Genomic DNA, 14,689 nt, shown 5'->3' with positions numbered 1-14,689 from the left:
TTAAAACTCATCTGGCAGTCTGTTAAAACTCATCTGACAGTATGTTAAAACTCATCTGGCAGTCTGTTAAAACTCATCTGGCAGTCTGTTAAAACTCATCTGGCAGTCTGTAAAAACTCATCTGACAGTCTGTAAAAACTCATCTGGCAGTATGTTAAAACTCATCTGGCAGTCTGTTAAAACTCATCTGGCAGTCTGTTAAAACTCATCTGACAGTATGTTAAAACTCATCTGGCAGTCTGTAAAAACTCATCTGACAGTATGTTAAAACTCATCTGGCAGTCTGTTAAAACTCATCTGGCAGTCTGTAAAAACTCATCTGACAGTCTGTAAAAACTCATCTGACAGTATGTTAAAACTCATCTGGCAGTCTGTAAAAACTCATCTGGCAGTCTGTTAAAACTCATCTGGCAGTCTGTAAAACTCATCTGACAGTCTGTTAAAACTCATCTGGCAGTCTGTAAAAACTCATCTGACAGTATGTTAAAACTCATCTGGCAGTCTGTAAAAACTCATCTGACAGTCTGTTAAAACTCATCTGGCAGTCTGTAAAAACTCATCTGGCAGTCTGTTAAAACTCATCTGACAGTCTGTTAAAACTCATCTGGCAGTCTGTAAAAACTCATCTGGCAGTCTGTTAAAACTCATCTGGCAGTCTGTAAAAACTCATCTGACAGTCTGTTAAAACTCATCTGGCAGTCTGTAAAAACTCATCTGGCAGTCTGTAAAAACTCATCTGGCAGTCTGTAAAAACTCATCTGACAGTATGTTAAAACTCATCTGGCAGTCTGTAAAAACTCATCTGACAGTATGTTAAAACTCATCTGACAGTCTGTAAAAACTCATCTGGCAGTCTGTAAAAACTCATCTGACAGTATGTTAAAACTCATCTGACAGTCTGTAAAAACTCATCTGGCAGTCTGTAAAAACTCATCTGGCAGTCTGTAAAAACTCATCTGACAGTATGTTAAAACTCATCTGACAGTCTGTAAAACTCATCTGGCAGTCTGTAAAACTCATCTGACAGTCTGTTAAAACTCATCTGGCAGTCTGTAAAACTCATCTGGCAGTCTGTAAAAACTCATCTGGCAGTCTGTAAAAACTCATCTGACAGTATGTTAAAACTCATCTGGCAGTCTGTAAAACTCATCTGGCAGTCTGTTAAAACTCATCTGGCAGTCTGTAAAAACTCATCTTGCATTCTGTAAAAACTCATCTGGCAGTCTGTAAAAACTCATCTGACAGTATGTTAAAACTCATCTGGCAGTCTGTTAAAACTCATCTGACAGTCTGTAAAAACTCATCTGACAGTATGTTAAAACTCATCTGGCAGTCTGTTAAAACTCATCTGGCAGTCTGTAAAAACTCATCTGACAGTATGTTAAAACTCATCTGGCAGTCTGTTAAAACTCATCTGACAGTCTGTTAAAACTCATCTGGCAGTCTGTAAAAACTCATCTGGCAGTCTGTTAAAACTCATCTGGCAGTCTGTAAAAACTCATCTGGCAGTCTGTAAAAACTCATCTGACAGTATGTTAAAACTCATCTGGCAGTCTGTTAAAACTCATCTGGCAGTATGTTAAAACTCATCTGGCAGTCTGTAAAAACTCATCTGACAGTATGTTAAAACTCATCTGGCAGTCTGTAAAAACTCATCTGGCAGTCTGTTAAAACTCATCTGGCAGTCTGTAAAACTCATCTGACAGTCTGTAAAACTCATCTGACAGTATGTTAAAACTCATCTGGCAGTCTGTAAAACTCATCTGACAGTATGTTAAAACTCATCTGGCAGTCTGTAAAAACTCATCTGGCAGTCTGTTAAAACTCATCTGGCAGTCTGTAAAAACTCATCTGACAGTCTGTAAAAACTCATCTGGCAGTCTGTTAAAACTCATCTGGCAGTCTGTAAAAACTCATCTGGCAGTATGTTAAAACTCATCTGGCAGTCTGTAAAAACTCATCTGGCAGTCTGTAAAAACTCATCTGACAGTATGTTAAAACTCATCTGGCAGTCTGTAAAAACTCATCTGACAGTATGTTAAAACTCATCTGGCAGTCTGTAAAAACTCATCTGGCAGTCTGTTAAAACTCATCTGGCAGTCTGTAAAAACTCATCTGACAGTCTGTAAAAACTCATCTGACAGTATGTTAAAACTCATCTGGCAGTCTGTAAAAACTCATCTGACAGTATGTTAAAACTCATCTGGCAGTCTGTAAAAACTCATCTGGCAGTCTGTTAAAACTCATCTGACAGTCTGTTAAAACTCATCTGGCAGTCTGTAAAACTCATCTGGCAGTCTGTTAAAACTCATCTGGCAGTCTGTAAAACTCATCTGGCAGTCTGTAAAACTCATCTGGCAGTCTGTAAAAACTCATCTGACAGTATGTTAAAACTCATCTGGCAGTCTGTTAAAACTCATCTGGCAGTATGTTAAAACTCATCTGGCAGTCTGTAAAAACTCATCTGACAGTATGTTAAAACTCATCTGGCAGTCTGTAAAAACTCATCTGGCAGTCTGTTAAAACTCATCTGGCAGTCTGTAAAAACTCATCTGACAGTCTGTAAAAACTCATCTGACAGTATGTTAAAACTCATCTGGCAGTCTGTAAAAACTCATCTGACAGTATGTTAAAACTCATCTGGCAGTCTGTAAAAACTCATCTGGCAGTCTGTTAAAACTCATCTGGCAGTCTGTAAAAACTCATCTGACAGTCTGTAAAAACTCATCTGGCAGTCTGTTAAAACTCATCTGGCAGTCTGTAAAAACTCATCTGGCAGTATGTTAAAACTCATCTGGCAGTCTGTAAAAACTCATCTGGCAGTCTGTAAAAACTCATCTGACAGTATGTTAAAACTCATCTGGCAGTCTGTAAAACTCATCTGACAGTATGTTAAAACTCATCTGGCAGTCTGTAAAACTCATCTGGCAGTCTGTTAAAACTCATCTGGCAGTCTGTAAAACTCATCTGACAGTCTGTAAAAACTCATCTGACAGTATGTTAAAACTCATCTGGCAGTCTGTAAAAACTCATCTGACAGTATGTTAAAACTCATCTGGCAGTCTGTAAAAACTCATCTGGCAGTCTGTTAAAACTCATCTGGCAGTCTGTAAAAACTCATCTGACAGTCTGTAAAAACTCATCTGGCAGTCTGTTAAAACTCATCTGGCAGTCTGTAAAAACTCATCTGGCAGTATGTTAAAACTCATCTGGCAGTCTGTAAAAACTCATCTGGCAGTCTGTAAAACTCATCTGGCAGTCTGTAAAAACTCATCTGACAGTCTGTAAAAACTCATCTGACAGTATGTTAAAACTCATCTGGCAGTCTGTAAAAACTCATCTGGCAGTCTGTAAAAACTCATCTGACAGTCTGTAAAAACTCATCTGACAGTATGTTAAAACTCATCTGACAGTCTGTAAAAACTCATCTGACAGTATGTTAAAACTCATCTGGCAGTCTGTAAAAACTCATCTGGCAGTATGTTAAAACTCATCTGGCAGTCTGTAAAAACTCATCTGGCAGTCTGTAAAAACTCATCTTGCATTCTGTAAAAACGCATCTAGCAGTCTGTAAAAACTCATCTGATTAGTCTCTCTCATCAGGACCTACTGAAATCTTCCTGGAAGAGATATGTTCATCAGAAGAGCCAGCTCAGTATAAAGTTACTTGAATTGAGAACTAAAAAGCCAACATTAACTTATAAAACAAACCAGGCCCGACATGACGAGGTGATTAATGTGTTCGACTCGTAATCTAAGGGTCGCGGGTTCGAATTCCCGTCACACTAAATATGCTCGCCCTTTCAGCCATGGGATCGTTATAATGTGACGGTCAATCCTACTATTCGTTAGTAAACGAGTAGCCCAATAGTTGGCGGTGGGTAGTGATGACTAACTGCCTTCCCTCTAGTCTTACATTGCTAAATTAGGGACGACTAGCGCAGATAGCCTTCTTGTAGCTTTGCGCGAAGTTCAAAAAACAATCACAAACATCAGTTCTCTTTTGTCGTCGCAGAACTTGGAGGTACTACAATTCCTAGTTTCTGAAACCTGGTTTTATACTGGAGCAATGCTTAAACCTGGTTTTATACTGGAGCAATGCTTAAACCTGGTTTTATACTGGAGCAATGCTTAAACCTGGTTTTATACTGAAGCAATGCTTAAACCTGGTTTTATACTGAAGCAATGCTTAAACATGGTTTTATACTGGAGCAATGCTTAAACCTGGTTTTATACTGGAGCAATGCTTAAACCTGGTTTTATACTGGAGCAATACTTAAACCTGGTTTTATACTGGAGCAATGCTTAAACCTGGTTTTATACTGGAGCAATGCTTAAACCTGGTTTTATACTGGAGCAATACTTAAACCTGGTTTTATACTGGAGCAATGCTTAAACCTGGTTTTATACTGAAGCAATGCTTAAACATGGTTTTATACTGGAGCAATGCTTATATAGGCATTGAGAGATAGGTGGCGTTAGATTCGAATACTAGTAGACGAATACACAGAACGTGTATTACTCGAGATTAGAGTGACTGTTGAGATAGTTATTTTAATGGTAAACAGCCCAGCATGACCAGGTGGTTAAGGCGCCAGACTCGTAACCTGAGGGTCGTGAGTTCGAATCCCCGTCGCACCAAATATGCTCGTCCTTTCAGCCGTGGGGGCGTTATAAAGTTACGGTGAATCCAACTATTCGTAAGTAAAAGAGTAGCCCAAGAGTTCACGGTGGGTGGTGATGACTAGCTGCCTTCCCTCTAGTCTTACACTGCAAAAATAGGGACGACTAGCACAGATAGCCCTCGTGTAGCTTTGCGCGAAATTCAGAAACAATAATGGAAGACGTTAAACGGTGAGAAGTACTGTAAACGCGATTAAATTAACTGCTATTAACAGTTACATCTTTGTAATTCAGGTTTCATTTTTGCTTCAAATATTAAAACATCTGTAGTTTGCATACAGATAAGAGTTTAAACGGGTCTTTCACAACATTGCTTCAACATGAAAGTTGTTGATTAATTACGAACAAGAAACAATAACCACATCCATCACAGACAATTAGCATTACGAACAAGAAACAATAACCACATCCATTACAAACAATTAGCATTACGAACAAGAAACAATAACCACATCCATTACAGACAATTAGCATTACGAACAAGAAACAATAACCACATCCATTACAGACAATTAGCATTACGAACAAGAAACAATAACCACATCCATTACAGACAATTAGCATTACGAACAAGAAACAATAACCACATCCATTACAGACAATTAGCATTACGAACAAGAAACAATAACCACATCCATTACAGACAATTAGCATTACGAACAAGAAACAATAACCACATCCATTACAGGCAATTAGCATTACGAACAAGAAACAATAACCACATCCATTACAGACAATTAGCATTACGAACAAGAAACAATAACCACATCCATTACAGACAATTAGCATTACGAACAAGAAACAATAACCACATCCATTACAGACAATTAGCATTACGAACAAGAAACAATAACCACATCCATTACAGACAATTAGCATTACGAACAAGAAACAATAACCACATCCATTACGAACAATTAGCAAACGATATGGGTTAAACCTTTTCCAGAACATTAGGACTCAACTAAGGACTTGGTCAAATAACTTGTTTCTTCTCCGGATAAATGTTAGTACTATATTAACAGGTAAATGTTAGTACTATATTAACAGATAGATGTTAGTACTATATTAACAGATAAATGTTAGTACTATATTAACAGATAAATGTTAGTACTATATTAACAGGTCATTATATCTTTGTAAACAAGTGATTAAAAAAAAAACCAAAATAGTTTAATTTTATTTGTCTCAAAGAAAGACATCGCTATTCGAGAATATTATCTTTTTGCTTTGACGGTCCGTATCCGAACTAAAAAACTTTACTAAATCTGTGTAAGAGAAAAAATCTCCATTGGCAACTTCCATCTTTCCTTCCTGTATCCAAGCCAGAGCGTGTACAAGTAATAATCAATGAATAAGATATACGTTTTTTTATTTGACGCTCTAGTGGGATACACTAAAATACGTTGACATGATCCAACTAGAATAACAAGTGTTGTCCAGAAAGTGGGGCTTCAAAACATCTGTCACCCCCTTCCCACACTTTCAAACATTCTACATGATTAGGTTACAAACCAAAGTCTTTTGAACGTTGGATACGGCTCGTATGAGGAAGCACGTGGACACAGAACACGTGAACGTGATCGGTTTATCGAGCTTGCGCGAGATTTTAGTTTTATTTTGTGGTTGTTTTAGTGACGTAGCTGAAACTTCCAGTCACATTTGTCTAAGCTGTATTTAAATTCATTCACAACATTTGTTATTCTCTCAATGTATCATTATCTCCTACAACTGTGGAAAATCATTATAAGTTTATAATTTAGGCTCTTAAGCAGGTGATCAAAACACTGAACTTAATATTTGAAGAAAGGTGAATGAGATACCCCTAAAATACATTAAAAGTTATCTTTACAGTTTGCAAGGTACCCCTAAAATACATTAAATGCTATTTTTACAGTTGATGAGCTACCCCTAAAATACGTTAAATGTTATCTTTACAGTTGGTGAGCTACACCTAAAATACATTAAATGTTATCTTTACAGTTGATGAGCTACCCCTAAAATACGTTAAATGTTATCTTTACAGTTGATGAGCTACCCCTAAAATACATTAAATGTTATCTTTACAGTTGGCAAGGTACCCCTAAAATACGTTAAATGTTATCTTTAGAGTTGGTGAGCTACACCTAAAATACATTAAATGTTATCTTTACAGTTGATGAGCTACCCCTAAAATACATTAAATGTTATCATTACAGTTGGCAAGGTACCCCTAAAATATATTAAATGTTATCTTTACAGTTGGTGAGCTTCCCCTAAAATACATTAAATGTTATCTTTAAAGTTGGCAAGGTATCCCTAAAATACATTAAATGTTATCTTTACAGTTGGTGAGCTTCCCCTAAAATACATTAAATGTTATCTCTACAGTTGATGAGCTACCCCTAAAATACGTTAAATGTTATCTCTACAGTTGATGAGCTACCCCTAAAATACGTTAAATGTTATCTTTACAGTTGGTGAGCTACCCCTAAAGTTCATTAAATGTTATCTCTACAGTTGATGAGCTACCCCTAAAATACGTTAAATGTTATCTTTACAGTTGGTGAGCTACCCCTAAAGTTCATTAAATGTTATCTTTACAGTTGGTGAGCTACATCTAAAATACATTAAATGTTATCTTTACAGTTGATGAGCTACCCCTAAAATACGTTAAATGTTATCTTTACAGTTGGCGAGCTACCCCTAAAATACATTAAATGTTATCTTTACAGTTGGCAAGGTACCCCTAAAATACGTTAAATTTTATCTTCAGAGTTGGTGAGCTACACCTAAAATACATTAAATGTTATCTTTACAGTTGATGAGCTACCCCTAAAATACATTAAATGTTATCTCTACAGTTGATGAGCTACCCCTAAAATACGTTAAATGTTATCTTTACAGTTGGTGAGCTACCCCTAAAGTTCATTAAATGTTATCTCTACAGTTGATGAGCTACCCCTAAAATACGTTAAATGTTATCTTTACAGTTGGTGAGCTACCCCTGAAGTTCATTAAATGTTATCTTTACAGTTGGTGAGCTACCCCTAAAATACATTAAATGTTATCTTTACAGTTGATGAGCTACCCCTAAAATACGTTAAATGTTATCTTTACAGTTGATGAGCTACCCCTAAAATACATTAAATGTTATCTTTACAGTTGGCAAGGTACCCCTAAAATACGTTAAATGTTATCTTTACAGTTGGTGAGCTACCCCTAAAATACATTAAATGTTATCTTTACAGTTGGCAAGGTACCCCTAAAATACGTTAAATGTTATCTTTACAGTTGATGAGCTACCCCTAAAATACGTTAAATGTTATCTCTACAGTTGATGAGCTACTTCGAAAATACGTTAAATGTTATCTTTACAGTTGATGAGCTACCCCTAAAATACATTAAATGTTATCTTTACAGTTGATGAGCTACCCCTAAAAAACATTAAATGTTATCTCTACAGTTGATGAGCTACCCCTTAAATACGTTAAATGTTATCTTTATAATTGGTGAACTACCCCTGTAACAAGTCAAATATTTTTTTTACAGTTGGTGAGCTACGCCTGTGATACGTTCAATGTTACATTTGCAGTTGGCGAGCTACCCTTGAGATATCTTAAATGATTCCTCTACTGTTGGTTACCTATCCTTGAAATAAGTTAAATGTTACAGAGAGTGAGGCATCACCCGAACAATTTCATTTCACAAACTCCCCTGAACTCAGCAGCTCATAACATGTAGGGGAACATAACTACCTATATGTCTAGAGGTCGTCTACTCTAATTATTAAATACATTTTCCGTCTCAGTATTTCCGGCAAACAATCTTATTATAAGAAGTTACATATTAAACATTGAAATAATTTGTTGCTAGTGTAGAGAATTTAGCTCCATGATCAGTGACTTGTCTTCACTGGTGATGAGATACACTCTACAAAGAAGATTGAGTTACATAAACAAGTATACTGAGTGAAATCAGTTACTTCATAAGAACAGTACATAGAAAACTCCTGGAGTAATTAGTAGGTTCATTGTTGGTGCTTTTCTTACATGTTTGTGTGACTCGTGTGTTATTAGGGTTAACAAAAACCTCCAGGATAACCACACTTACTTGTGAATAATTTAGAAATATAAGTAGAAAGATGAATAGTTCTACATTATAGAGTTACCAAGGCACTTACAATAAACAATACTGTCATAGAATTGCAATACTAGGTGGCGCTAGTTATTCTTTGGGTGCACTTTTACTGAAGTTAGATTTTTCTAACTAACACGTCACCGGTGTTATTGGTAATATGGATCTACTAAACAAGATTATAACCAAAAGAAATACATTTAGGGTACGTACGACCACAGAATTCGGAGATAAGGAAAATTCGACAGTGACTAAAGTTACTTCGTGTCTTTTCTTATGCATAAAGCTGCGCAATGCACTACTGGGATTGAACCCAGAATTGCAAGCAGCGTCTGATCTATATAAACTCTATTTATATTAAAATAAAACAAGCTTTGATTTACAAGAATAGAGATTTTTACATGGATATAACAAATTACTTCTATAAATATGTTTTTCGACCACTGCTATGTTTGTTCTACCCTAGTCTGTTTGATGATGTCTGGTTTGAAAGAAAACCGTCGTCACAAATGAAATATTTTATTATAAACTTTTGTTGTTCTTCAAAATGTCTGAGCGACAAGACATAGAACGTAGTGTTTAAAAATAGCCTAAACAACGATGTTTTATAACAAATATAATTTACTACATCCTAGATGCTTCAAAGTCAGTGACAACATCTTTAGGTTTAAATATTATTTACACAATATTTATACGCTGTGACAAATAATCACTAATAAATAACACAACATACTTCACAGAAGTGTTATATAGTTCACCAGGAAAGCCCTAATACTGGTAAACAGTACGTTTAGTATATTTAACGTATAACAATACACAGAAGTGCTATATAGTTCAGCAGGAAAGCCCTAATACTGGTAAACAGTACGTTTAGTATATTTAGTATATTTAACAATACACAGAAGTGTTACATAGTTCACCAGGAAAGCCCTAATACTGGTAAACAGTACGTTTAGTATATTTAACGTATAACAATACACAGAAGTGTTATATAGTTTAGCAGGAAAGCCCTAATACTGGTAAACAGTACGTTTGGTATATTTAACGTATAAAAATACACCGAAGTGTTATATAGTTCAGCAGGAAAGCCCTAATACTGGTAAACAGTACGTTTAGTATATTTAGTATATTTAACAATACACAGAAGTGTTATATAGTTCAGCAGGAAAGCCCTAATACTGGTAAACAGTACGTTTGGTATATTTAACGTATAACAATACACCGAAGTGTTATATAGTTCAGCTGAAAAGCCCTAATACTGGTAAACAGTACGTTTAGTATATTTAGTATATTTAACAATACACAGAAGTGTTATATAGTTCAGCAGGAAAGCTCTAATACTGGTAAACAGTACGTTTAGTATATTTAGTATATTTAACAATACACAGAAGTGTTATATAGTTCAGCAGGAAAGCCCTAATACTGGTAAACAGTACATTTGGTATGTTTAACAATACACACAAGTGTTATATAGTTCAGCAGGAAAGCCCTAAAACTGGTAAACAGAACGTTTAGTATATTTAGTATATTTAACAATACACAGAAGTGTTATATAGTTCAGCAGAAAAGCCCTAATACTGGTAAACAGTACGTTTAGTATATTTAACAATACACACAAGTGTTATATAGTTCAGCAGGAAAGCCCTAAAACTGGTAAACAGTACGTTTAGTATATTTAGTATATTTAACAATACACCGAAGTGTTATATAGTTCAGCAGAAAAGCCCTAATACTGGTAAACAGTACGTTTAGTATATTTAACAATACACACAAGTGTTATATAGTTCAGCAGGAAAGCCCTAAAACTGGTAAACAGTACGTTTAGTATATTTAGTATATTTAACAATACACACAAGTGTTATATAGTTCAGCAGAAAAGCCCTAATACTGGTAAACAGTACGTTTAGTATATTTAACAATACACACAAGTGTTATATAGTTCAGCAGGAAAGCCCTAAAACTGGTAAACAGTACGTTTAGTATATTTAGTATATTTAACAATACACCGAAGTGTTATATAGTTCAGCAGAAAAGCCCTAATACTGGTAAACAGTACGTTTAGTATATTTAACAATACACACAAGTGTTATATAGTTCAGCAGGAAAGCCCTAAAACTGGTAAACAGTACGTTTAGTATATTTAGTATATTTAACAATACACAGAAGTGTTATATAGTTCAGCAGGAAAGCCCTAATACTGGTAAACAGTACGTTTAGTATATTTAGTATATTTAACAATACACAGAAGTGTTATATAGTTCAGCAGGAAAGCCCTAATACTGGTAAACAGTACGTTTAGTATATTTAGTATATTTAACAATACACAGAAGTGTTATATAGTTCAGCAGGAAAGCCCTAATACTGGTAAACAGTATATTTGGTATATTTAACGTATAAAAATACACCGAAGTGTTATATAGTTCAGCTGAAAAGCCCTAATACTGGTAAACAGTACATTTAGTATATTTAGTATATTTAACAATACACAGAAGTGTTATATAGTTCAGCAGGAAAGCTCTAATACTGGTAAACAGTACGTTTAGTATATTTAGTATATTTAACAATACACAGAAGTGTTATATAGTTCAGCAGGAAAGCCCTAATACTGGTAAACAGTACATTTAGTATATTTAACGTATAACAATACACAGAAGTGTTATATAGTTCAGCAGGAAAGCCCTAATACTGGTAAACAGTACGTTTGGTATATTTAACGTATAAAAATACACCGAAGTGTTATATAGTTCAGCAGAAAAGCCCTAATACTGGTAAACAGTACGTTTAGTATATTTAACAATACACACAAGTGTTATATAGTTCAGCAGGAAAGCCCTAATACTGGTAAACAGTACGTTTAGTATTTTAGTATATTTAACAATACACAGAAGTGTTATATAGTTCAGCAGGAAAGCCCTAATACTGGTAAACAGTACATTTAGTATATTTAACAATACACAGAAGTGTTATATAGTTCAGCAGGAAAGCTCTAATACTGGTAAACAGTACATTTAGTATATTTAGTATATTTAACAATACACAGAAGTATTACATAGTTCAGCAGGAAAGCCCTAATACTGGTAAACAGTACGTTTAGTATATTTAACGTATAACAATACACAGAAGTGTTATATAGTTCAGCAGGAAAGCCCTAATACTGGTAAACAGTACGTTTAGTATATTTAACGTATAACAATACACAGAAGTGTTATATAGTTCAGCAGGAAAGCTCTAATACTAGTAAACAGTATATTTGGTATATTTAACGTATAAAAATACCCCGAAGTGTTATATAGTTCAGCTGAAAAGCCCTAATACTGGTAAACAGTACATTTAGTATATTTAGTATATTTAACAATACACAGAAGTGTTATATAGTTGAGCAGGAAAGCTCTAATACTGGTAAACAGTACGTTTAGTATATTTAAAAATACACCGAAGTGTTATATAGTTCAGCAGAAAAGCCCTAATACTGGTAAACAGTACGTTTAGTATATTTAACAATACACACAAGTGTTATATAGTTCAGCAGGAAAGCTCTAATACTGGTAAACAGTACATTTAGTATATTTAACAATACACAGAAGTATTACATAGTTCAGCAGGAAAGCCCTAATACTGGTAAACAGTACGTTTAGTATATTTAACGTATAACAATACACCGAAGTGTTATATAGTTCAGCAGAAAAGCCCTAATACTGGTAAACAGAACGTTTGGTATATTTAACGTATAAAAATACACCGAAGTGTTATATAGTTCAGCAGAAAAGCCATAATACTGGTAAACAGTACGTTTGGTATATTTAGTATATTTAAAAATACACAGAAGTGTTATATAGCTCAGCAGAAAAGCTCTAATACTGGTAAACAGTACGTTTGGTATATTTAGTATATTTAAAAATACACAGAAGTGTTATATAGTTCAGCAGAAAAGCTCTAATACTGGTAAACAGTACGTTTAGTATATTTAACAATACACAGAAGTGTTATATAGTTCAGCAGAAAAGCTCTAATACTGGTAAACAGTACGTTTAGTATATTTAACAATACACTGAAGTGTTACATAGTTCAGCAGGAAAGCCCTAATACTGGTAAACAGTACGTTTAGTATATTTAGTATATTTAACAATACACAGAAGTGTTATATAGTTCAGCAGGAAAGTCCTAATACTAGTAAACATTACATTTGGTATATTTAACGTATAAAAATACACCGAAGTGTTATATAGTTCAGCAGAAAAGCCCTAATACTGGTAAACAGTACGTTTAGTATATTTAGTATATTTAACAATACACAGAAGTGTTATATAGTTCAGCAGGAAAGCCCTAATACTGGTAAACAGTATATTTGGTATATTTAACGTATAAAAATACACCGAAGTGTTATATAGTTCAGCTGAAAAGCCCTAATACTGGTAAACAGCACGTTTAGTATATTTAACGTATAACAATACACAGAAGTGTTATATAGTTCAGCAGGAAAGCTCTAATACTAGTAAACAGTATATTTGGTATATTTAACGTATAAAAATACCCCGAAGTGTTATATAGTTCAGCTGAAAAGCCCTAATACTGGTAAACAGTACATTTAGTATATTTAGTATATTTAACAATACACAGAAGTGTTATATAGTTCAGCAGGAAAGCTCTAATACTGGTAAACAGTACGTTTAGTATATTTAGTATATTTAACAATACACAGAAGTGTTATATAGTTCAGCAGGAAAGCCCTAATACTGGTAAACAGTACGTTTAGTATATTTAGTATATTTAAAAATACACCGAAGTGTTATATAGTTCAGCAGAAAAGCCCTAATACTGGTAAACAGTACGTTTAGTATATTTAACAATACACACAAGTGTTATATAGTTCAGCAGGAAAGCTCTAATACTGGTAAACAGTACATTTAGTATATTTAACAATACACAGAAGTATTACATAGTTCAGCAGGAAAGCCCTAATACTGGTAAACAGTACGTTTAGTATATTTAACGTATAACAATACACAGAAGTGTTATATAGTTCAGCAGGAAAGCCCTAATACTGGTAAACAGTACGATTGGTATATTTAACGTATAACAATACACCGAAGTGTTATATAGTTCAGCAGAAAAGCCCTAATACTGGTAAACAGTACGTTTGGTATATTTAACGTATAAAAATACACCGAAGTGTTATATAGTTCAGCAGAAAAGCCATAATACTGGTAAACAGTACGTTTGGTATATTTAGTATATTTAAAAATACACAGAAGTGTTATATAGTTCAGCAAGAAAGCTCTAATACTGGTAAACAGTACGTTTGGTATATTTAGTATATTTAAAAATACACAGAAGTGTTATATAGTTCAGCAGAAAAGCTCTAATACTGGTAAACAGTACGTTTAGTATATTTAGTATATTTAACAATACACAGAAGTGTTATATAGTTCAGCAGGAAAGTCCTAATACTAGTAAACATTACATTTGGTATATTTAACGTATAAAAATACACCGAAGTGTTATATAGTTCAGCAGAAAAGCCCTAATACTGGTAAACAGTACGTTTGGTATATTTAACGTATAAAAATACACTGAAGTGTTATATAGTTCAGCAGGAAAGCCCTAATACTGGTAAACAGTACGTTTGGTATATTTAGTATATTTAACAATACACAGAAGTGTTATATAGTTCAGCAGGAAAGTCCTAATACTAGTAAACATTACATTTGGTATATTTAACGTATAAAAATACACCGAAGTGTTATATAGTTCAGCAGAAAAGCCCTAATACTGGTAAACAGTACGTTTGGTATATTTAACGTATGACAATACACAGAAGTGTTATATAGTTCAGCAGGAAAGCCCTAATACTGGTAAACAGTACGTTTGGTATATTTAACGTATAACAATA

Source organism: Tachypleus tridentatus, chromosome 1, assembly GCF_004210375.1.
Source record: "Tachypleus tridentatus isolate NWPU-2018 chromosome 1, ASM421037v1, whole genome shotgun sequence".
Lineage (NCBI taxonomy): Eukaryota > Metazoa > Arthropoda > Merostomata > Xiphosura > Limulidae > Tachypleus > Tachypleus tridentatus.
This window is presented reverse-complemented; position numbering follows the sequence as displayed.